Source organism: Rhinoderma darwinii (genome assembly GCF_050947455.1).
Source record: "Rhinoderma darwinii isolate aRhiDar2 chromosome 1 unlocalized genomic scaffold, aRhiDar2.hap1 SUPER_1_unloc_28, whole genome shotgun sequence".
Classification (NCBI taxonomy): domain Eukaryota; kingdom Metazoa; phylum Chordata; class Amphibia; order Anura; family Rhinodermatidae; genus Rhinoderma; species Rhinoderma darwinii.
The window spans coordinates 427,455-445,540 of record NW_027461665.1 but is presented as its reverse complement, the minus strand read 5'-3'; the positions used below and the strand labels follow the sequence as shown (position 1 = coordinate 445,540).

The window sequence follows — 18,086 nt, the reverse complement described above, 5'->3', positions numbered from 1 at the left end:
TGCCTGCTCTCGTTAGATCGCAGAAGTTACATAGCTTAACGCCTCGCTAGTACCAGTGTGGGAGACTGTCTGGGAATCCGTGATGCGGTTGACTTTTTATTATGTCGTTTAGATTTTGTTTCACAATAGATTAAATAGGACTATGGATTAAAGCATTTAACGTCAATGGCCATTCTAAGCTGAATGTGCCTGCTCTCGTCAGATCGCAGAAGTTACACAGCTTAAGGCCTCGCTAGTACCAGTGTGGGAGACTGTCTGGGAATCCGTGGTGCGGTTTACTTTTTATTATGTCGTTTAGATTTTGTTTCACAATCGATTAAAAAGGACTATGGATTAAAGCATTTAATGTCAATGGCCATTCTAAGCTGAATGTGCCTGCTCTCGTTAGATCGCAGAAGTTACACAGCTTAACGCCTCGCTAGTACCAGTGTGGGAGACTGTCTGGGAATCCATGGTGCGGTTGACTTTTTATTATGTCGTTTAGATTTTGTTTCACAATAGATTAAATAGGACTATGAATTAAAGCATTTAACGTCAATGGCCATTCTAAGCTGAATGTACCTGCTCTCGTCAGATTGCAGAAGTTACACAGCTTAAGGCCTCGCTAGTACCAGTGTGGGAGACTGTCTGGGAATCCGTGGTGCGGTTGACTTTTTATTATGTTGTTTAGATTTTGTTTCACAATAGATTAAATAGGACTATGGATTAAGGCTTTTAATGTCAATGGCCATTCTAAGCTGAGTGTGCCTGCTCTCGTTAGATTGCAGAAATTACATAGCTTAACGCCTCGCTAGTACCAGTGTGGGAGACTGTCTGGGAATCCGTGGTGCGGTTGACTTTTTATTATGTCGTTTAGATTTTGTTTCACAATAGATTAAATAGGACTATGGATTAAAGCATTTACCGTCAATGGCCATTCTAAGCTGAATGTGCCTGCTCTCGTCAGATCGCAGAAGTTACACAGCTTAAGGCCTCGCTAGTACCAGTGTGGGAGACTGTCTGGGAATCTGTGGTGCGGTTGAATTTTTATTATGTCGTTTAGATTTTGTTTCACAATCGATTAAAAAGGACTATGGATTAAAGCATTTAATGTCAATGGCCATTCTAAGCTGAATGCCCCTGCTCTCGTCAGATCGCAGAAGTTACACAGCCTAAGGCCTCGCTAGTACCAGTGTGGGAGACTGTCTGGGAATCCGTGGTGCGGTTGACTTTTTATTATGTTGTTTCGATTTTGTTTCACAATCGATTAAAAAGGACTATGGATTAAAGCATTTGATGTCAATTGCCATTCTAAGCTGAATGTCCCTGCTCTCGTCAGATCGCAGAAGTTACACAGCTTAAGGCCTCACTAGTACCAGTGTGGGAGACTGTCTGGGAATCCGTGGTGCGGTTGACTTTTTATTATGTCGTTTAGATTTTGTTTCACAATCGATTAAAAAGGACTATGGATTAAAGCATTTAATGGCAATGGCCATTCTAAGCTGAATGTGCCTGCTCTCGTCAGATCGCAGAAGTTACACAGCTTAAGGCCTCGCTAGTACCAGTGTGGGAGACTGTCTGGGAATCCATGGTGCGGTTGACTTTTTATTATGTCGTTTAGATTTTGTTTCACAATAGATTAAATAGGACTATGAATTAAAGCATTTAACGTCAATGGCCATTCTAAGCTGAATGTGCCTGCTCTCGTCAGATCGCAGAAGTTACACAGTTTAAGGCCTCGCTAGTACCAGTGTGGGAGACTGTCTGGGAATCCGTGGTGTGGTTGAATTTTTATTATGTCGTTTAGATTTTGTTTCACAATCGATTAAAAAGGACTATGGATTAAAGCACTTAATGTCAATGGCCATTCTAAGCTGAATGTCCCTGCTCTCGTCAGATCGCAGAAGTTACACAGCCTAAGGCCTCGCTAGTACCAGTGTGGGAGACTGTCGGGGAATCCGTGGTGCGGTTGACTATTTATCATGTCGTTTAGATTTTGTTTCACAATCGATTAAAAAGGACTATGGATTAAAGCATTTAATGTCAATGGCCATTCTAAGCTGAATGTGCCTGCTCTCGTTAGGTCGCAGAAGTTACACAGCTTAACGCCTCGCTAGTACCAGTGTGGGAGACTGTCTGGGAATCCGTGGTGCGGTTGACTTTTTATTATGTTGTTTAGATTATGTTTCACAATAGATTAAATAGGACTATGGATTAAGGCTTTTAATGTCAATGGCCATTCTAAGCTGAGTGTGCCTGCTCTCGTCAGATCGCAGAAGATACACAGCTTAAGGCCTCGCTAGTACCAGTGTGGGAGACTGTCTGTGAATCCGTGGTGCGGTTGACTTCTTATTATGTCGTTTAGATTTTGTTTCACAATCGATTAAAAAGGACTATGGATTAAAGCATTTAATGTCAATGGCCATTCTAAGCTGAATGTGCCTGCTCTCGTTAGATCGCAGAAATTACATAGCTTAACGCCTCGCTAGTACCAGTGTGGGAGACTGTCTGGGAATCCGTGGTGCGGTTGACTTTTTATTATGTCGTTTAGATTTTGTTTCACAATAGATTAAATAGGACTATGGATTAAAGCATTTACCGTCAATGGCCATTCTAAGCTGAATGTGCCTGCTCTCGTCAGATCGCAGAAGTTACACAGCTTAAGGCCTCGCTAGTACCAGTGTGGGAGACTGTCTGGGAATCCGTGGTGCGGTTGAATTTTTATTATGTCGTTTAGATTTTGTTTCACAATCGATTAAAAAGGACTATGGATTAAAGCATTTAATGTCAATGGCCATTCTAAGCTGAATGCCCCTGCTCTCGTCAGATCGCAGAAGTTACACAGCCTAAGGCCTCGCTAGTACCAGTGTGGGAGACTGTCTGGGAATCCGTGGTGCGGTTGAGTTTTTATTATGTTGCTTCGATTTTGTTTCACAATCGATTAAAAAGGACTATGGATTAAAGCATTTAATGTCAATGGCCATTCTAAGCTGAATGTGCCTGCTCTCGTCAGATCGCAGAAGTTACACAGCTTAAGGCCTCGCTAGTACCAGTGTGGGAGACTGTCTGGGAATCCGTGGTGCGCTTGACTTTTTATTATGTTGTTTAGATTTTGTTTCACAATAGATTAAATAGGACTATGGATTAAGGCTTTCAATGTCAATGGCCATTCTAAGCTGAGTGTGCCTGCTCTCGTCAGATCGCAGAAGTTACACAGCTTAAGGCCTCGCTAGTACCAGTGTGGGTGACTGTCTGTGAATCCGTGGTGCGGTTGACTTCTTATTATGTCGTTTAGATTTTGTTTCACAATCGATTAAAAAGGACTATGGATTAAAGCATTTAATGTCAATGGCCATTCTAAGCTGAATGTGCCTGCTCTCGTTAGATCGCAGAAGTTACATAGCTTAACGCCTCGCTAGTACCAGTGTGGGAGACTGTCTGGGAATCCGTGGCGCGGTTGACTTTTTATCATGTCGTTTAGATTTTGTTTCACAATCGATTAAAAGGACTATGGATTAAAGCATTTAGTGTCAATGGCCATTCTAAGCTGAATGTCCCTGCTTTCGTCAGATCGCAGAAGTTACACAGCTTAAGGCCTCGCTAGTACCAGTGTGGGAGACTGTCTGGGAATCCGTGGTGCGGTTGACTTTTTATTATGTCGTTTAGATTTTGTTTCACAATAGATTAAATAGGACTATGGATTAAAGCATTTAACGGCAATGGCCATTCTAAGCTGAATGTGCCTGCTCTCGTCAGAACGCAGAAGTTACACAGCTTAAGGCCTCGCTCGTACCAGTGTGGGAGACTGTCTGGGAATCCGTGGTGCGGTTGAATTTTTATTATGTCGTTTAGATTTTGTTTCACAATCGATTAAAAAGGACTATGGATTAAAGCATTTAATGTCAATGGCCATTCTAAGCTGAATGTGCCTGCTCTCGTCAGATCGCAGAAGTTACACAACTTAAGGCCTCGCTAGTACGAGTGTGGGAGACTGTCTGGGAATCCGTGGTGCGGTTGACTTCTTATTATGTTGTTTAGATTTTGTTTCACAATAGATTAAATAGGACTATGGATTAAGGCTTTTAATGTCAATGGCCATTCTAAGCTGAATGTGCCTGCTCTCGTCAGATCGCAGAAGTTACACAGCTTAAGGCCTCGCTAGTACCAGTGTGGGGGACTGTCTGGGAATCCGTGGTGCGGTTGACTTTTTATTATGTCGTTTAGATTTTGTTTCACAATCGATTAAAAAGGACTATGGATTAAAGGATTTAATGTCAATGGCCATTCTAAGCTGAATGTCCCTGCTCTCGTCAGATCGCAGAAGTTACACAGCTTAAGGCCTCGCTAGTACCAGTCTGGGAGACTGTCTGGGAATCCGTGGTGCGGTTGACTTTTTATTATGTCGTTTAGATTTTGTTTCACAATCGATTAAAAAGGACTATGGATTAAAGCATTTAATGTCAATGGCCATTCTAAGCTGAATGTGCCTGCTCTCGTCAGATCGCAGAAGTTACACAGCTTAAGGCCTCGCTAGTACCACTGTGGGAGACTGTCTGGGAATCCGTGGTGTGGTTGACTTTTTATTATGTCGTTTAGATTTTGTTTCACAATCGATTAAAAAGGACTATGGATTAAAGCATTTAATGTCAATGGCCATTCTAAGCTGAATGTGCCTGCTCTCGTCAGATCGCAGAAGTTACACAGCTTAAGGCCTCGCTAGTACCAGTGTGGGAGACTGTCTGGGAATCCGTGGTGCGGTTGAATTTTTATTATGTCGTTTAGATTTTGTTTCACAATCGATTAAAAAGGACTATGGATTAAAGCATTTATTGTCAATGGCCATTCTAAGCTGAATGTCCCTGCTCTCGTCAGATCGCAGAAGTTACACAGCTTAAGGCATCGCTAGTACCAGTGTGGGAGACTGTCTGGGAATCCGTGGTGCGGTTGACTTTTTATTATGTTGTTTAGATTTTGTTTCACAATAGATTAAATAGGACTATGGATTAAGGCTTTTAATGTCAATGGCCATTCTAAGCTGAGTGTGCCTGCTCTCGTCAGATCGCAGAAGTTACACAGCTTAAGGCCTCGCTAGTACCAGTGTGGGAGACTGTCTGGGAATCCGTGGTGCGGTTGACTTCTTATTATGTCGTTTAGATTTTGTTTCACAATCGATTAAAAAGGACTATGGATTAAAGCATTTAACCCCTTAAGGACGCAGCCTAGTTTGGGCCTTAAGGCTCAGAGCCCATTTTTCAAATCTGACATATTTCACTTTATGTGGTAATAACGTCGGAATGCTTAAACCTATCCAAGCGATTCTGAGATTGTTTTCTCGTGACACTTTGGGCTTCATGTTCGTGGTAAAATTTGGTCGATATATTCAGTCTTTATTTGTGAAAAATTGCAAAATTTAGAGAAAATTTACAAAAAATAGCATTTTTCAGAATTTAAATGCATCTGCTTGAAAAACAGACGGTTATACCACCCAAAATAGTTACTAGTTCACATTTCCCATATGTCTACTTTAGATTGGCATCGTTTTTTGAACATTATTTTATTTTTCTTGGACGTTACAAGGTTTAGAACATAAACAGCAATTTCTCATATTCTTAAGAAAATTTCAAAAGCCTTTTTTTGAAGGTGCCAGTTCAGTTCTGAAGTGGATTTGAGGGGCCTATGTATTAGAAACCCCCATAAAACACCCCATTTTAAAAACTAGACCCCTCAAAGTATTCAAAACAGCATATAGAAAGTTTTTTAACCCTTCAGGCATTTCACAGGAATTAAAGCAAAGTGGAAATTAAATTTGCAAATTTCATTTTTTCTGCTGAATTTCAATTTTATTCAATTTTTTTTTAGTAACAGAGAAGGTTTTACCAGAGAAACACTACTAAATATGTATTGTCCAGATTCTGCAGTTTTTAGAAATGTCCCACATGTGGCCCTACTGCGCTCGTGGACTAAAACACAAGCCCTAGAAGCAAAGAAGCACCTAGTGCATTTTGAGGCCTCTTTTTTATTAGAATATATTTTAGGCAGCATGCCAGGTTTGAAGAGGCGTTGAGGTATCAAAACAATGGAAACCCACCAGAAGTGACCCCATTTTGGAAATTACACCCCTCAAGGAATTCATTTATGGTTTTTGTTATCATTTTGACCGCACAGTTTTTTCACAGCACCTATTTGAATTGGGCTGTGAAATGAAAAAAATGATATTTTTTCCAATATGATGTCATTTTTGATCAAAATTTCTTATTTTCACAAGGAACAACATACCCCATTTTGTTGCCCAATTTGTCCTTAGTGCGGCAATCCCCCATTTGTGGTGATAAACTGCCGTTTGGGCCCATGGGAGGGCTCAGAAGGAAAGGAGCGCTATGTGTTTGTTGGAGTCCAGATTTTGCTGGATTGGTTTTCGGGTGCCATGTCGCATTTGCAGAGCCCCAGAGGTATCAAAGCAATGGAAACCCACCAGAAGTGACCCCATTTTGGAAACTACACCCCTCAAGGAATTCATTTATGGTTTTTGTTATCATTTTGACCGCACAGTTTTTTCACAGCACCTATTTGAATTGGGCTGTGAAATGAAAAAAATGATATTTTTTCCAATAGGATGTCATTTTTGATCAAAATTTCTTATTTTCACAAGGAACAACATACCCCATTTTGTTGCCCAATTTGTCCTTAGTGCGGCAATACCCCATTTGTGGTGATAAACTGCCCTTTGGGCCCATGGGAGGGCTCAGAAGGAAAGGACCACCATTTGGCCTACTGGAGCTTTTCTGGTGCTAAGTCATGTGTGCAGAAGCCCCTGAGGTACCAGTACAGTTGAAACCCCCGAGAAGTGACCCCATTTTAAAAACTACACCTCTTAAGACATTCATCTAGAGGTGTAGTGAGCATTTTGACCCCACAGGTACTGTGTAAAAGATAATGCGCAGCAGATGGTGCAGTGTGAGATTTGCAATTTTATATATGTATATGCCATTTCAGTGTCCAATATAGTGTGCCCAGCATGCGCCACCGGAGATATACACCCCTTAAATTGTAATGTGGGTTCTCCTGGGTACGACAATACCCTACATGTGGCTGTTATCAGCTGCCTGGGCATACGGCAGGGCTCAGAAGGGAAAGATGAGGGGGGTAAGCTGTGCGGAGTGCATCAGGGTAAATTAAAAATCAAGGGATGTATGATACATTTTAAAACAATCTTTTATACAGAGCCCTGGTTTTTCGGGACACGTGTCACATTGGTATATTGTGTTCTTCCTTATCCCCCTCTTATAGCAGACTCTGCACCTCTTTTGACTCTTTCCCTTTCCACCGGTTTGGGGACCTTCTCCTGGAAAGTGTTGCCCTGGTACGATGCGTGTGGCCTCGCTTCCAGAAGTACTGGGTGCCCCCCCTTCCTGGTCCCTAAAGATTAGATCTTGAAATTCCAGGAAAGTTCCCCTCTGGCCTGCACATCGACGTAGCACATACGCATTGTACAAAGCCATCTGTATGATGTGCCCGGCCAGCTTCTTATACCACACCGCATGGCGCTGTAGGGCTTCAGGACTTGATTTGACAAGTCCATCCCTCCCATGTACCTATTGTAGTCCAGGATGCAGTCTGGTTTGGGGGTGGCCTTTCCTTCATATATCCTAAACCTGTAGGTATACCCTGATGCACTCTCGCAGCTTATACATCTTCACGCCATACCTTGCCCTCTTACCCGGCAGGTACTCGCGGAATTGAACCCTCCCTTTAAAATGTACCAGGGACTCATCAATAGAAAAACACTTCTCGGGGGTGTATGCTTGGGAAAACCGGGCACTGGAACGGTCTAATAGGGGTCTCCGTTTATACAAACGGTCAAAACTGGGGTCATCTCGGAGTGGGCACGGCTCATTATCAGTATAATGTAAGAAGCGAAGTATTGCCTCATTTATTTATTTTTTTAGGTTCCAGTTCATTTCTGAAGTTGCTTTGAGGGGCCCATATATTAGAAACCCCTATCAAACACCCCATTTTAGAAACTAGACCCCTCAAAGTATTCACAACAGCATTTAGAAAGTTTATGAACCCTTTAGGTGTTTCACAGAAATTTAGAGCAAAGTAGAGGTGAAATTTACTCTTTTTATACAATTTTTTTTATAACACAAAAGGATTTATCAGAGAAACGCAACTCAATACTTATTGCCCAGATTCTGCAGTTTAGAGAAATATCCCACATGTTGCCCTCGGGCGGTAATGGACTGAAGCACCGGCCTCCGAAGCAAAGGAGCACCTAGCGGATTTTGAGCCCTCTTTTTTATTAGGCACCATGTCCGGTTTGAAGAGGTCTTGTGGTGCCAAAACATTGGAAACCCCCCAAAAGTGACCCCAATTTGGAAACTAGACCCCTTGAGGAATCCATTGTAGTTTTCTTGGGGTGCATGCGGCTTTTTGATCAGTTTTTATTCCATTTTTAGGTGGCGTGGTGACTAATAAACAGCAATTCTACTATTGTTTTTGTATACTTTTTTTTTTACAGCGTTCACCGTGCGCTATAAATGATATATTAACTTTATTCTGCGGGGCGATACGATCACGGCGATACCAGATGTTTATAGTTTTTTTTTATGTCTTATGGCGTTTGCACAATAAAATACGTTTTGTAAACAATCATTCACTTTTTGTGTTACCTTATTCTAAGAGCCATAACGTTTTTATTTTTCAATCAATAAAGCCGTGCGAGGACTTATTTTTTGCGTAACGAACTGTATTTTCCATCAGTACCATTTTTAGGTACATGCGACTTTTTGATCTCTTTTTATTCCATTTTTTGGGAGGTGAAGTGACCAAACAATTGTGATTGTGGTACGGTTTATTAATATTTTTTTTTACGGCGTTCACCGTGCGGGATAAATAACAAAATAATTTTGTAGTTCAGGCCGTTACGGACGCGGCGATACCAATTATGTATATTTTATTTGTTTGTTTATATATTTTTATTAATAATAAAGGCCTGATAAGGGAAAAAGTGGGACTTTTACTTTTATTACTTTTAAAACTTTTATTTTCTTATTTTTACACATCTTTTTTTAACTTTTTTTTACTTTATTACTTTGTCCCACTAGGGGACATGAGGGCAGGAGGCCCTGATCGCTATTCTAATACACTGCACTACATGCGTAGTGCAGTGTATTAGAACTGTCAGCTACTCACTGACAGCAAGCATAGTGGGTCCTGACGTTGTCAGGACCCACTAGGCTTCCGTCTATGGCATAGCCGGACGCCATTGTTTGGTGTCCGGTTGCCATAGTCACCATCGCCGGCCGCTATCGCGTAGCAGGCCGGCGATGGCAGCTTAACCCCTAAAAAGCCGCGATCTCTATAGAACGCGGCTTTTAAGGGGTTAATCAGCGGGGACACAGCGATCGGTCCCCGCTGTAGGAGCTGTGACAGCTGCTGAACAAGACAGCAGCGTCACAGCTCCTGTATGTGTCGGGAGGACGGCCGAAACGGCCGTTACTCCCGAGACGTACTATTACGGCATGGAGCGCGAACGATACAGCTGCCATGACGTAATAGTACGTCAAGGAGCGGGAAGGGGTTAATGTCAATGGCCATTCTAAGCTGAATGTGCCTGCTCTCGTCAGATCGCAGAAGTTACACAGCTTAAGGCCTCGCTAGTACCAGTGTGGGAGACTGTCTGGGAATCCGTGGTGCGGTTGACTTTTTATTATGTCGTTTAGATTTTGTTTCACAATAGATTAAATAGGACTATGGATTAAAGCGTTTAAAGTAAATGGCCATTCTAAGCTGAATGTGCCTGCTCTCGTTAGAACGCAGAAATTACACAGCTTAACGCCTCGCTAGTACCAGTGTGGGAGACTGTCTGGGAATCCGTGGTGCGGTTGACTTTTTATTATGTCATTTAGATTTTGTTTCACAATAGATTAAATAGGACTATGGATTAAAGCATTTAACGTCAATGGCCATTCTAAGCTGAATGTGCCTGCTCTCGTCAGATCGCAGAAGTTACACAGCTTAAGGCCTCGCTAGTACCAGTGTGGGAGACTGTCTGGGAATCCGTGGTGCGGTTGCATTTTTATTATGTCGTTTAGATTTTGTTTCACAATCGATTAAAAAGGACTATGGATTAAAGCATTTAATGTCAATGGCCATTCTAAGGTGAATGTCCCTGCTCTCATCAGATCGCACAAGTTACACAGCTTAAGGCCTCGTTAGTACCAGTGTGGGAGACTGTCTGGGAATCCGTGGTGCCGTTGACTTTTTATTATGTCGTTTAGATTTTGTTTCACAATCGATTAAAAAGGACTATGGATTAAAGCATTTAATGTCAATGGCCATTCTAAGCTGAATGTGCCTGCTCTCGTTAGATCGCAGAAGTTACACAGCTTAACGCCTCGCTAGTACCAGTGTGGGAGACTGTCTGGGAATCCGTGGTGCGGTTGACTTTTTATTATGTCGTTTAGATTTTGTTTCACAATAGATTAAATAGGACTATGGATTAAAGCATTTAACGTCAATGGCCATTCTAAGCTGAATGTGCCTGAGCTCGTCAAATCACAGAAGTTACACAGCTTAAGGCCTCGCTAGTACCAGTGTGGGAGACTGTCTGGGAATCCGTGGTGCGGCTGAATTTTTATTATGTCGTTTAGATTTTGTTTCACAATAGATTAAATAGGACTATGGATTAAAGCATTTAACGTCAATGGCCATTCTAAGCTGAATCTGCCTGCGCTCGTCAGATCGCAGAAGTTACACAGCTTAAGGCCTCGCTAGTACCAGTGTGGGAGACTGGCTGGGAATCCGTGGTGCGGTTGACTTTTTATTATGTCGTTTAGATTTTGTTTCACAATCGATTAAAAAGGACTATGGATTAAAGCATTTAATGTCAATGGCCATTCTAAGCTGAATGTCCCTGCTCTCGTCAGATCGCAGAAGTTACACAGCTTAAGGCCTCGCTAGTACCAGTGTGGGAGACTGTCTGGGAATCCGTGGTGCGGTTGCCTTTTTATTATGTCGTTTAGATTTTGTTTCACAATAGATTAAATAGGACTATGGATTAAAGCATTTAACGTCAATGGCCATTCTAAGCTGAATGTGCCTGCGCTCGTCAGATCGCAGAAGTTACACAGCTTAAGGCCTCGCTAGTACCAGTGTGGGAGACTGTCTGGGAATCCGTGGTGCGGCTGAATTTTTATTATGTCGTTTAGATTTTGTTTCACAATAGATTAAATAGGACTATGGATTAAAGTATTTAACGTCAATGGCCATTCTAAGCTGAATCTGCCTGCGCTCGTCAGATCGCAGAAGTTACTCAGCTTAAGGCCTCGCTAGTACCAGTGTGGGAGACTGGCTGGGAATCCGTGGTGCGGTTGACTTTTTATTATGTCGTTTAGATTTTGTTTCACAATCGATTAAAAAGGACTATGGATTAAAGCATTTAATGTCAATGGCCATTCTAAGCTGAATGTGCCTGCTCTCGTCAGATCGCAGAAGTTACACAACTTAAGGCCTCGTTAGTACGAGTGTGGGAGACTGTCTGGGAATCCGTGGTGCGGTTGACTTTTTATTATGTTGTTTAGATTTTGTTTCACAATAGATTAAATAGGACTATGGATTAAGGCTTTTAATGTCGATGGCCATTCTAAGCTGAATGTGCCTGCTCTTGTCAGATCGCAGAAGTTACACAGCTTAAGGCCTCGCTAGTACCAGTGTGGGAGACTGTCTGGGAATCCGTGGTGCGGTTGACTTTTTATTATGTCGTTTAGATTTTGTTTCACAATAGATTAAATAGGACTATGGATTAAAGAATTAAAGAATTTAACGTCAATGGCCATTCTAAGCTGAATGTGCCTGCTCTCGTCAGATTGCAGAAGTTACACAGCTTAAGGCCTCGCTAGTACCAGTGTGGGAGACTGTCTGGGAGACTGTCTGGGAGACTGTCTGGGAATCCGTGGTGCGGTTGACTTTTTATTATGTCGTTTAGATTTTGTTTCACAATCGATTAAAAAGGACTATGGATTAAAGTTTTTAATGTCAATGGCCATTCTAAGCTGAATGTGCCTGCTCTCGTTAGATTGCAGAAGTTACACAGCTTAAGGCCTCGCTAGTAACAGTGTGGGAGACTGTTTGGGAATCCGTGGTGCGGTTGAATTTTTATTATGTCGTTTATATTTTGTTTCACAATAGATTAAATAGGACTATGGATTAAAGCATTTAATGTCAATGGCCATTCTAAGCTGAATGTGCCTTCTCTCGTCAGATCGCAGAAGTTACACAGCTTAAGGCCTCGCTAGTACCAGTGTGGGAGAATATCTGGGAACCCGTGGTGCGGTTGAATTTTTATTATGTCGTTTAGATTTTGTTTCATAATAGATTAAATAGGACTATGGATTAAAGCATTTAATGTCAATGGCCATTCTAAGCTGAATGTGCCTCCTCTCGTCAGATCGCAGAAGTTACACAGCTTAAGGCCTCGCTAGTACCAGTGTGGGAGACTGTCTGGGAATCCGTGGTGTGGTTGACTTTTTATTATGTTGTTTAGATTTTGTTTCACAGTAGATTAAATAGGACTATGGATTAAGGCTGTAATGTTAATGGCCATTCTAAGCTGAATGTCCCTGCTCTCGTCAGATCGCAGAAGTTACACAGCTTAATGCCTCGCTAGTACCAGTGTGGGAGACTGTCTGGGAATACGTGGTGCGGTTGAATTTTTATTATGTCGTTTAGATTTTGTTTCACAATCGATTAAAAAGGACTATGGATTAAAGCATTTAATGTCAATGGCCATTCTAAGCTGAATGTCACTGCTCTCGTCAGATCGCAGAAGTTACACAGCTTAAGGCCTCGATTGTACGAGTGTGGGAGACTGTCTGGGAATCCGTGGTGCGGTTGACTTTTTATTATGTTGTTTAGATTTTGTTTCACAATAGATTAAATAGGACTATGGATTAAGGCTTTTAATGTCAATGGCCATTCTAAGCTAAATGTTCCTGCTCTCGTCAGATCGCAGAAGTTACACAGCTTAAGGCCTCGCTAGTACCAGTGTGGGAGACTGTCTGGGAATACGTGGTGCGGTTGAATTTTTATTATGTCGTTTAGATTTTGTTTCACAATCGATTAAAAAGGACTATGGATTAAAGTATTTAATGTCAATGGCCATTCTAAGCTGAATGTGCCTGCTCTCGTTAGATCGCAGAAGTTACACAGCTTAAGGCCTCGCTAGTATGAGTGTGGGAGACTGTCTGGGAATCCGTGGTGCGGTTGCCTTTTTATTATGTCGTTTAGATTTTGTTTCACAATAGATTAAATAGGACTATGGATTAAAGCATTTAACGTCAATGGCCATTCTAAGCTGAATGTCCCTGCTCTCGTCAGATCGCAGAAGTTACACAGCTTAAGGCCTTGCTAGTACGAGTGTGGGAGACTGTCTGGGAATCCGTGGTGCGGTTGACTTTTTATTATGTTGTTTAGATTTTGTTTCACAATAGATTAAATAGGACTATGGATTAAGGCTTTTAATGTCAATGGCCATTCTAAGCTGAGTGTGCCTGCTCTCGTTAGATCGCAGAAGTTACACAGCTTAAGGCCTCGCTAGTACCAGTGTGGGAGACTGTCTGGGAATCCGTGGTGCGTTGAATTTTTATTATGTCGTTTAGATTTTGTTTCACAATCGATTAAAAAGGACTATGGATTAAAGCATTTAATGTCAATGGCCATTCTAAGCTGAATGCCCCTGCTCTCGTCAGATCGCAGAAGTTACACAGCCTAAGGCCTCGCTAGTACCAGTGTGGGAGACTGTCTGGGAATCCGTGGTGCGGTTGACTTTTTATTATGTTGTTTCGATTTTGTTTCACAATCGATTAAAAAGGACTATGGATTAAAGCATTTAACGTCAATGGCCATTCTAAGCTGAATGTGCCTGCTCTCGTCAGAACGCAGAAGTTACACAGCTTAAGGCCTCGCTAGTACCAGTGTGGGAGACTGTCTGGGAATCCGTGGTGCGCTTGCCTTTTTATTATGTCGTTTAGATTTTGTTTCACAATCGATTAAAAAGGACTATGGATTAAAGCATTTAATGTCAATGGCCATTCTAAGCTGAATGTGCCTGCTCTCGTCAGATCACAGAAGTTACACAGCTTAAGGCCTCGCTAGTACCAGTGTGGGAGACTGTCTGGGAATCCGTGGTGCGGCTGACTTTTTATTATGTCGTTTAGATTTTGTTTCACAATAGATTAAATAGGACTATGGATTAAAGCATTTAACGTCAATGGCCATTCTAAGCTGAATGTGCCTACTCTCGTCAGATCGCAGAAATTACACAGCTTAAGGCCTCGCTAGTACAAGTGTGGGAGACTGTCTGGGAATCCGTGGTGTGGTTGACTTTTTATTATGTTATTTAGATTTTGTTTCACAGTAGATTAAATAGGACTATGGATTAGGGCTTTAATGTCAATGGCCATTCTAAGCTGAATGTCCCTGCTCTCGTCAGATCGCAGAAGTTACACAGCTTAAGGCCTCGCTAGTACCAGTGTGGGAGACTGTCTGGGAATTCGTGGTGCGGTTGACTTTTTATTATGTCGTTTAGATTTTGTTTCACAATCGATTAAAAAGGACTATGGATTAAAGCATTTAATGTCAATGGCCATTCTAAGCTGAATGTGCCTGCTCTCGTTAGATCGCAGAAGTTACACAGCTTAACGCCTCGCTAGTACCAGTGTGGGAGACTGTCTGGGAATCCGTGGTGCGGTGGCCTTTTTATTATGTCGTTTAGATTTTGTTTCACAATAGATTAAATAGGACTATGGATTAAAGCATTTAACGTCAATGGCCATTCTAAGCTGAATGTGCCTGCTCTCGTCAGATTGCAGAAGTTACACAGCTTAAGGCCTCGCTAGTACCAGTGTGGGAGACTGTCTGGGAATCCGTGGTGCGGTTGACTTTTTATTATGTCGTTTAGATTTTGTTTCACAATAGATTAAATAGGACTATGGATTAAAACATTTAACGTCAATGGCAATTCTAAGCTCAATGTGCCTGCTCTCGTCAGAACGCAGAAGTTACACAGCTTAATGCCTCGCTAGTACCAGTGTGGGAGACTGTCTGGGAATACGTGGTGCAGTTGAATTTTATTATGTCGTTTAGATTTTGTTTCACAATCGATTAAAAAGGACTATGGATTAAAGCATTTAATGTCAATGGCCATTCTAAGCTGAATGTCCCTGCTCTCGTCAGATCGCAGAAGTTACACAGCTTAAGGCCTCGCTTGTACGAGTGTGGGAGACTGTCTGGGAATCCGTGGTGCGGTTGACTTTTTATTATGTTGTTTAGATTTTGTTTCACAATAGATTAAATAGGACTATGGATTAAGGCTTTTAATGTCAATGGCCATTCTAAGCTGAATGTGCCGGCTCTCGTCAGATCGCAGAAGTTACACAGCTTAAGGCCTCGCTAGTACCAGTGTGGGAGACTGTCTGGGAATCCGTGGTGCGGTTTACTTTTTATTATGTCGTTTAGATTTTGTTTCACAATCGATTAAAAAGGACTATGGATTAAAGCATTTAATGTCATTGGCCATTCTAAGCTGAATGTGCCTGCTCTCGTTAGATCGCAGAAGTTACACAGCTTAACGCCTCGCTAGTACCAGTGTGGGAGACTGTCTGGGAATCCGTGGTGCGGTTGACTTTTTATTATGTCGTTTAGATTTTGTTTCACAATAGATTAAATAGGACTATGGATTAAAGCATTTAACGTCAATGGCCATTCTAAGCTGAATGTGCCTGCTCTCGTCAGAACGCAGAAGTTACACAGCTTAAGGCCTCGCTAGTACCAGTGTGGGAGACTGTCTGGGAATCCGTGGTGCACTTGACTTTTTATTATGTTGTTTAGATTTTGTTTCACAATAGATTAAATAGGACTATGGATTAAAGCATTTAAAGTCAATGGCCGTTCTAAACTGAATGTGCCTGCTCTTGTCAAAACGCAGAAATTACACAGCTTAAGGCCTCGCTAGTACCAGTGTGGGAGACTGTCTGGGAATCCGTGGTGCGGTTGACTTTTTATTATGTCGTTTAGATTTTGTTTCACAATCGATTAAAAATGACTATGGATTAAAGCATTTAATGTCAATGGCCATTCTAAGCTGAATGTGCCTGCTCTCGTCAGATCGCAGAAGTTACACAGCTTAAGCCCTCGCTAGTACCAGTGTGGGAGACTGTCTGGGAATTCGTGGTGCGGTTGACTTTTTATTATGTCGTTTAGATTTTGTTTCACAATCGATTAAAAAGGACTATGGATTAAAGCATTTAATGTCAATGGCCATTCTAAGCTGAATGCCCCTGCTCTCGTCAGATCGCAGAAGTTACACAGCCTAAGGCCTCGCTAGTACCAGTGTGGGAGACTGTCTGGGAATCCGTGGAGCGGTTGACTTTTTATTATGTTGTTTCGATTTTGTTTCACAATCGATTAAAAAGGACTATGGATTAAAGCATTTAATGTCAATGGCCATTCTAAGCTGAATGTCCCTGCTCTCGTCAGATCGCAGAAGTTACACAGCTTAAGGCCTCACTAGTACCAGTGTGGGAGACTGTCTGGGAATCCGTGGTGCGGTTGAATTTTTATTATGTCGTTTAGATTTTGTTTCACAATCGATTAAAAAGGACTATGGATTAAGGCTTTTAATGTCAATGGCCATTCTAAGCTGAATGTGCCTGCTCTTGTCAGATCGCAGAAGTTACAGAGCTTAAGGCCTCGCTAGTACCAGTGTGGGAGACTGTCTGGGAATCCGTGGTGCAGTTGACTTTTTATTATGTCGTTTAGATTTTGTTTCACAATCGATTAAAAAGGACTATGGATTAAAGAATTTGATGTCAATGGCCATTCTAAGCTGAATGTCCCTGCTCTCGTCAGATCGCAGAAGTTACACAGCTTAAGGCCTCGCTAGTACGAGTGTGGGAGACTGTCTGGGAATCCGTGGTGCGGTTGACTTTTTATTATGTTGTTTAGATTTTGTTTCACAATAGATTAAATAGGACTATGGATTAAGGCTTTTAAAGTCAATGGCCATTCTAAGCTGAGTGTGCCTGCTCTCGTCAAATCGCAGAAGTTACACAGCTTAAGGCCTCGCTAGTACCAGTGTGGGAGACTGTCTGTGAATCCGTGGTGCGGTTGACTTCTTATTATGTCGTTTAGATTTTGTTTCACAATCGATTAAAAAGGACTATGGATTAAAGCATTTAATGTCAATGGCCATTCTAAGCTGAATGTGCCTGCTCTTGTTAGATCGCAGAAGTTACATAGCTTAACGCCTCGCTAGTACCAGTGTGGGAGACTGTCTGGGAATCCGTGGTGCGGTTGACTTTTTATTATGTCGTTTAGATTTTGTTTCACAATAGATTAAATAGGACTATGGATTAAAGCATTTACCGTCAATGACCATTCTAAGCTGAATGTGCCTGCTCTCGTCAGATCGCAGAAGTTACACAGCTTAAGGCCTCGCTAGTACCAGTGTGGGAGACTGTCTGGGAATCCGTGGTGCGTTGAATTTTTATTATGTCGTTTAGATTTTGTTTCACAATCGATTAAAAAGGACTATGGATTAAAGCATTTAATTTCAATGGCCATTCTAAGCTGAATGCCCCTTCTCTCGTCAGATCGCAGAAGTTACACAGCCTAAGGCCTCGCTAGTACCAGTGTGGGAGACTGTCTGGGAATCCGTGGTGTGGTTGACTTTTTATTATGTTGTTTCGATTTTGTTTCACAATAGATTAAATAGGACTATGGATTAAGGCTTTTAATGTCAATGGCCATTCTAAGCTAAATGTGCCTGCTCTCGTCAGATCGCAGAAGTTACACAGCTTAAGGCCTCGCTAGTACCAGTGTGGGAGACTGGCTGGGAATCCGTGGTGCGGTTGACTTTTTATTATGTCGTTTAGATTTTGTTTCACAATCGATTAAAAAGGACTATGGATTAAAGCATTTAATGTCAATGGCCATTCTAAGCTGAATGTGCCTGCTCTCGTCAGATCGCAAAAGTTACACAGCTTAAGGCCTCGCTAGTACTAGTGTGGGAGACTGTCTGGGAGTCCGTGGTGCGGTTGACTTTTTAT

The 18,086-nt window shown here is 41.9% G+C and overlaps 60 pseudogenes; all 60 read left to right on the top strand.

Annotated features, from left to right (window-relative positions):
* The first annotated feature begins 161 nt into the window (after window positions 1–161).
* LOC142671325 (5S ribosomal RNA) lies at window positions 162–280 on the top strand (annotated as a pseudogene).
* A 253-nt stretch (window positions 281–533) lies between these two features.
* Window positions 534–652, top strand: LOC142673118 (5S ribosomal RNA; annotated as a pseudogene).
* Window positions 653–905: 253 nt separating this feature from the next.
* On the top strand, window positions 906–1,024 carry LOC142671755 (5S ribosomal RNA; annotated as a pseudogene).
* A 67-nt stretch (window positions 1,025–1,091) lies between these two features.
* Window positions 1,092–1,210, top strand: LOC142671232 (5S ribosomal RNA; annotated as a pseudogene).
* A 67-nt stretch (window positions 1,211–1,277) lies between these two features.
* On the top strand, window positions 1,278–1,396 carry LOC142672949 (5S ribosomal RNA; annotated as a pseudogene).
* Window positions 1,397–1,463: 67 nt separating this feature from the next.
* Window positions 1,464–1,582, top strand: LOC142672176 (5S ribosomal RNA; annotated as a pseudogene).
* A 67-nt stretch (window positions 1,583–1,649) lies between these two features.
* On the top strand, window positions 1,650–1,768 carry LOC142672203 (5S ribosomal RNA; annotated as a pseudogene).
* Window positions 1,769–1,835: 67 nt separating this feature from the next.
* On the top strand, window positions 1,836–1,954 carry LOC142672227 (5S ribosomal RNA; annotated as a pseudogene).
* Window positions 1,955–2,021: 67 nt separating this feature from the next.
* LOC142672600 (5S ribosomal RNA) lies at window positions 2,022–2,140 on the top strand (annotated as a pseudogene).
* Window positions 2,141–2,207: 67 nt separating this feature from the next.
* On the top strand, window positions 2,208–2,326 carry LOC142672397 (5S ribosomal RNA; annotated as a pseudogene).
* Window positions 2,327–2,393: 67 nt separating this feature from the next.
* Window positions 2,394–2,512, top strand: LOC142672556 (5S ribosomal RNA; annotated as a pseudogene).
* Window positions 2,513–2,579: 67 nt separating this feature from the next.
* On the top strand, window positions 2,580–2,698 carry LOC142671448 (5S ribosomal RNA; annotated as a pseudogene).
* Window positions 2,699–2,765: 67 nt separating this feature from the next.
* On the top strand, window positions 2,766–2,884 carry LOC142671996 (5S ribosomal RNA; annotated as a pseudogene).
* Window positions 2,885–2,951: 67 nt separating this feature from the next.
* On the top strand, window positions 2,952–3,070 carry LOC142671527 (5S ribosomal RNA; annotated as a pseudogene).
* Window positions 3,071–3,137: 67 nt separating this feature from the next.
* On the top strand, window positions 3,138–3,256 carry LOC142671658 (5S ribosomal RNA; annotated as a pseudogene).
* Window positions 3,257–3,508: 252 nt separating this feature from the next.
* On the top strand, window positions 3,509–3,627 carry LOC142671543 (5S ribosomal RNA; annotated as a pseudogene).
* A 67-nt stretch (window positions 3,628–3,694) lies between these two features.
* On the top strand, window positions 3,695–3,813 carry LOC142672398 (5S ribosomal RNA; annotated as a pseudogene).
* A 67-nt stretch (window positions 3,814–3,880) lies between these two features.
* On the top strand, window positions 3,881–3,999 carry LOC142672020 (5S ribosomal RNA; annotated as a pseudogene).
* Window positions 4,000–4,066: 67 nt separating this feature from the next.
* On the top strand, window positions 4,067–4,185 carry LOC142672898 (5S ribosomal RNA; annotated as a pseudogene).
* Window positions 4,186–4,252: 67 nt separating this feature from the next.
* On the top strand, window positions 4,253–4,371 carry LOC142671190 (5S ribosomal RNA; annotated as a pseudogene).
* Window positions 4,372–4,438: 67 nt separating this feature from the next.
* Window positions 4,439–4,557, top strand: LOC142671333 (5S ribosomal RNA; annotated as a pseudogene).
* Window positions 4,558–4,624: 67 nt separating this feature from the next.
* LOC142671447 (5S ribosomal RNA) lies at window positions 4,625–4,743 on the top strand (annotated as a pseudogene).
* A 67-nt stretch (window positions 4,744–4,810) lies between these two features.
* Window positions 4,811–4,929, top strand: LOC142671894 (5S ribosomal RNA; annotated as a pseudogene).
* A 67-nt stretch (window positions 4,930–4,996) lies between these two features.
* On the top strand, window positions 4,997–5,115 carry LOC142671156 (5S ribosomal RNA; annotated as a pseudogene).
* Window positions 5,116–9,564: 4,449 nt separating this feature from the next.
* LOC142672870 (5S ribosomal RNA) lies at window positions 9,565–9,683 on the top strand (annotated as a pseudogene).
* Window positions 9,684–9,750: 67 nt separating this feature from the next.
* LOC142672480 (5S ribosomal RNA) lies at window positions 9,751–9,869 on the top strand (annotated as a pseudogene).
* A 67-nt stretch (window positions 9,870–9,936) lies between these two features.
* Window positions 9,937–10,055, top strand: LOC142671911 (5S ribosomal RNA; annotated as a pseudogene).
* A 67-nt stretch (window positions 10,056–10,122) lies between these two features.
* Window positions 10,123–10,241, top strand: LOC142671513 (5S ribosomal RNA; annotated as a pseudogene).
* Window positions 10,242–10,308: 67 nt separating this feature from the next.
* On the top strand, window positions 10,309–10,427 carry LOC142672156 (5S ribosomal RNA; annotated as a pseudogene).
* Window positions 10,428–10,680: 253 nt separating this feature from the next.
* LOC142672311 (5S ribosomal RNA) lies at window positions 10,681–10,799 on the top strand (annotated as a pseudogene).
* Window positions 10,800–10,866: 67 nt separating this feature from the next.
* Window positions 10,867–10,985, top strand: LOC142671487 (5S ribosomal RNA; annotated as a pseudogene).
* A 253-nt stretch (window positions 10,986–11,238) lies between these two features.
* LOC142672549 (5S ribosomal RNA) lies at window positions 11,239–11,357 on the top strand (annotated as a pseudogene).
* A 67-nt stretch (window positions 11,358–11,424) lies between these two features.
* On the top strand, window positions 11,425–11,543 carry LOC142671889 (5S ribosomal RNA; annotated as a pseudogene).
* A 67-nt stretch (window positions 11,544–11,610) lies between these two features.
* LOC142671795 (5S ribosomal RNA) lies at window positions 11,611–11,729 on the top strand (annotated as a pseudogene).
* Window positions 11,730–12,386: 657 nt separating this feature from the next.
* LOC142672522 (5S ribosomal RNA) lies at window positions 12,387–12,505 on the top strand (annotated as a pseudogene).
* Window positions 12,506–12,571: 66 nt separating this feature from the next.
* LOC142672739 (5S ribosomal RNA) lies at window positions 12,572–12,690 on the top strand (annotated as a pseudogene).
* Window positions 12,691–12,757: 67 nt separating this feature from the next.
* On the top strand, window positions 12,758–12,876 carry LOC142672657 (5S ribosomal RNA; annotated as a pseudogene).
* A 67-nt stretch (window positions 12,877–12,943) lies between these two features.
* On the top strand, window positions 12,944–13,062 carry LOC142671968 (5S ribosomal RNA; annotated as a pseudogene).
* A 67-nt stretch (window positions 13,063–13,129) lies between these two features.
* Window positions 13,130–13,248, top strand: LOC142672584 (5S ribosomal RNA; annotated as a pseudogene).
* A 67-nt stretch (window positions 13,249–13,315) lies between these two features.
* LOC142671952 (5S ribosomal RNA) lies at window positions 13,316–13,434 on the top strand (annotated as a pseudogene).
* A 67-nt stretch (window positions 13,435–13,501) lies between these two features.
* On the top strand, window positions 13,502–13,619 carry LOC142672702 (5S ribosomal RNA; annotated as a pseudogene).
* A 67-nt stretch (window positions 13,620–13,686) lies between these two features.
* On the top strand, window positions 13,687–13,805 carry LOC142671231 (5S ribosomal RNA; annotated as a pseudogene).
* Window positions 13,806–13,872: 67 nt separating this feature from the next.
* LOC142671762 (5S ribosomal RNA) lies at window positions 13,873–13,991 on the top strand (annotated as a pseudogene).
* A 67-nt stretch (window positions 13,992–14,058) lies between these two features.
* Window positions 14,059–14,177, top strand: LOC142672231 (5S ribosomal RNA; annotated as a pseudogene).
* Window positions 14,178–14,244: 67 nt separating this feature from the next.
* LOC142672633 (5S ribosomal RNA) lies at window positions 14,245–14,363 on the top strand (annotated as a pseudogene).
* A 66-nt stretch (window positions 14,364–14,429) lies between these two features.
* LOC142672903 (5S ribosomal RNA) lies at window positions 14,430–14,548 on the top strand (annotated as a pseudogene).
* A 253-nt stretch (window positions 14,549–14,801) lies between these two features.
* Window positions 14,802–14,920, top strand: LOC142671398 (5S ribosomal RNA; annotated as a pseudogene).
* A 252-nt stretch (window positions 14,921–15,172) lies between these two features.
* LOC142672024 (5S ribosomal RNA) lies at window positions 15,173–15,291 on the top strand (annotated as a pseudogene).
* A 67-nt stretch (window positions 15,292–15,358) lies between these two features.
* LOC142672082 (5S ribosomal RNA) lies at window positions 15,359–15,477 on the top strand (annotated as a pseudogene).
* Window positions 15,478–15,544: 67 nt separating this feature from the next.
* On the top strand, window positions 15,545–15,663 carry LOC142672641 (5S ribosomal RNA; annotated as a pseudogene).
* A 67-nt stretch (window positions 15,664–15,730) lies between these two features.
* Window positions 15,731–15,849, top strand: LOC142671291 (5S ribosomal RNA; annotated as a pseudogene).
* Window positions 15,850–16,102: 253 nt separating this feature from the next.
* On the top strand, window positions 16,103–16,221 carry LOC142671547 (5S ribosomal RNA; annotated as a pseudogene).
* A 67-nt stretch (window positions 16,222–16,288) lies between these two features.
* Window positions 16,289–16,407, top strand: LOC142671844 (5S ribosomal RNA; annotated as a pseudogene).
* Window positions 16,408–16,474: 67 nt separating this feature from the next.
* Window positions 16,475–16,593, top strand: LOC142671842 (5S ribosomal RNA; annotated as a pseudogene).
* A 67-nt stretch (window positions 16,594–16,660) lies between these two features.
* On the top strand, window positions 16,661–16,779 carry LOC142672494 (5S ribosomal RNA; annotated as a pseudogene).
* A 67-nt stretch (window positions 16,780–16,846) lies between these two features.
* On the top strand, window positions 16,847–16,965 carry LOC142671596 (5S ribosomal RNA; annotated as a pseudogene).
* Window positions 16,966–17,032: 67 nt separating this feature from the next.
* On the top strand, window positions 17,033–17,151 carry LOC142672669 (5S ribosomal RNA; annotated as a pseudogene).
* A 253-nt stretch (window positions 17,152–17,404) lies between these two features.
* On the top strand, window positions 17,405–17,522 carry LOC142672264 (5S ribosomal RNA; annotated as a pseudogene).
* Window positions 17,523–17,775: 253 nt separating this feature from the next.
* On the top strand, window positions 17,776–17,894 carry LOC142671745 (5S ribosomal RNA; annotated as a pseudogene).
* Window positions 17,895–17,961: 67 nt separating this feature from the next.
* LOC142671503 (5S ribosomal RNA) lies at window positions 17,962–18,080 on the top strand (annotated as a pseudogene).
* The last annotated feature ends 6 nt before the right edge of the window (window positions 18,081–18,086 follow it).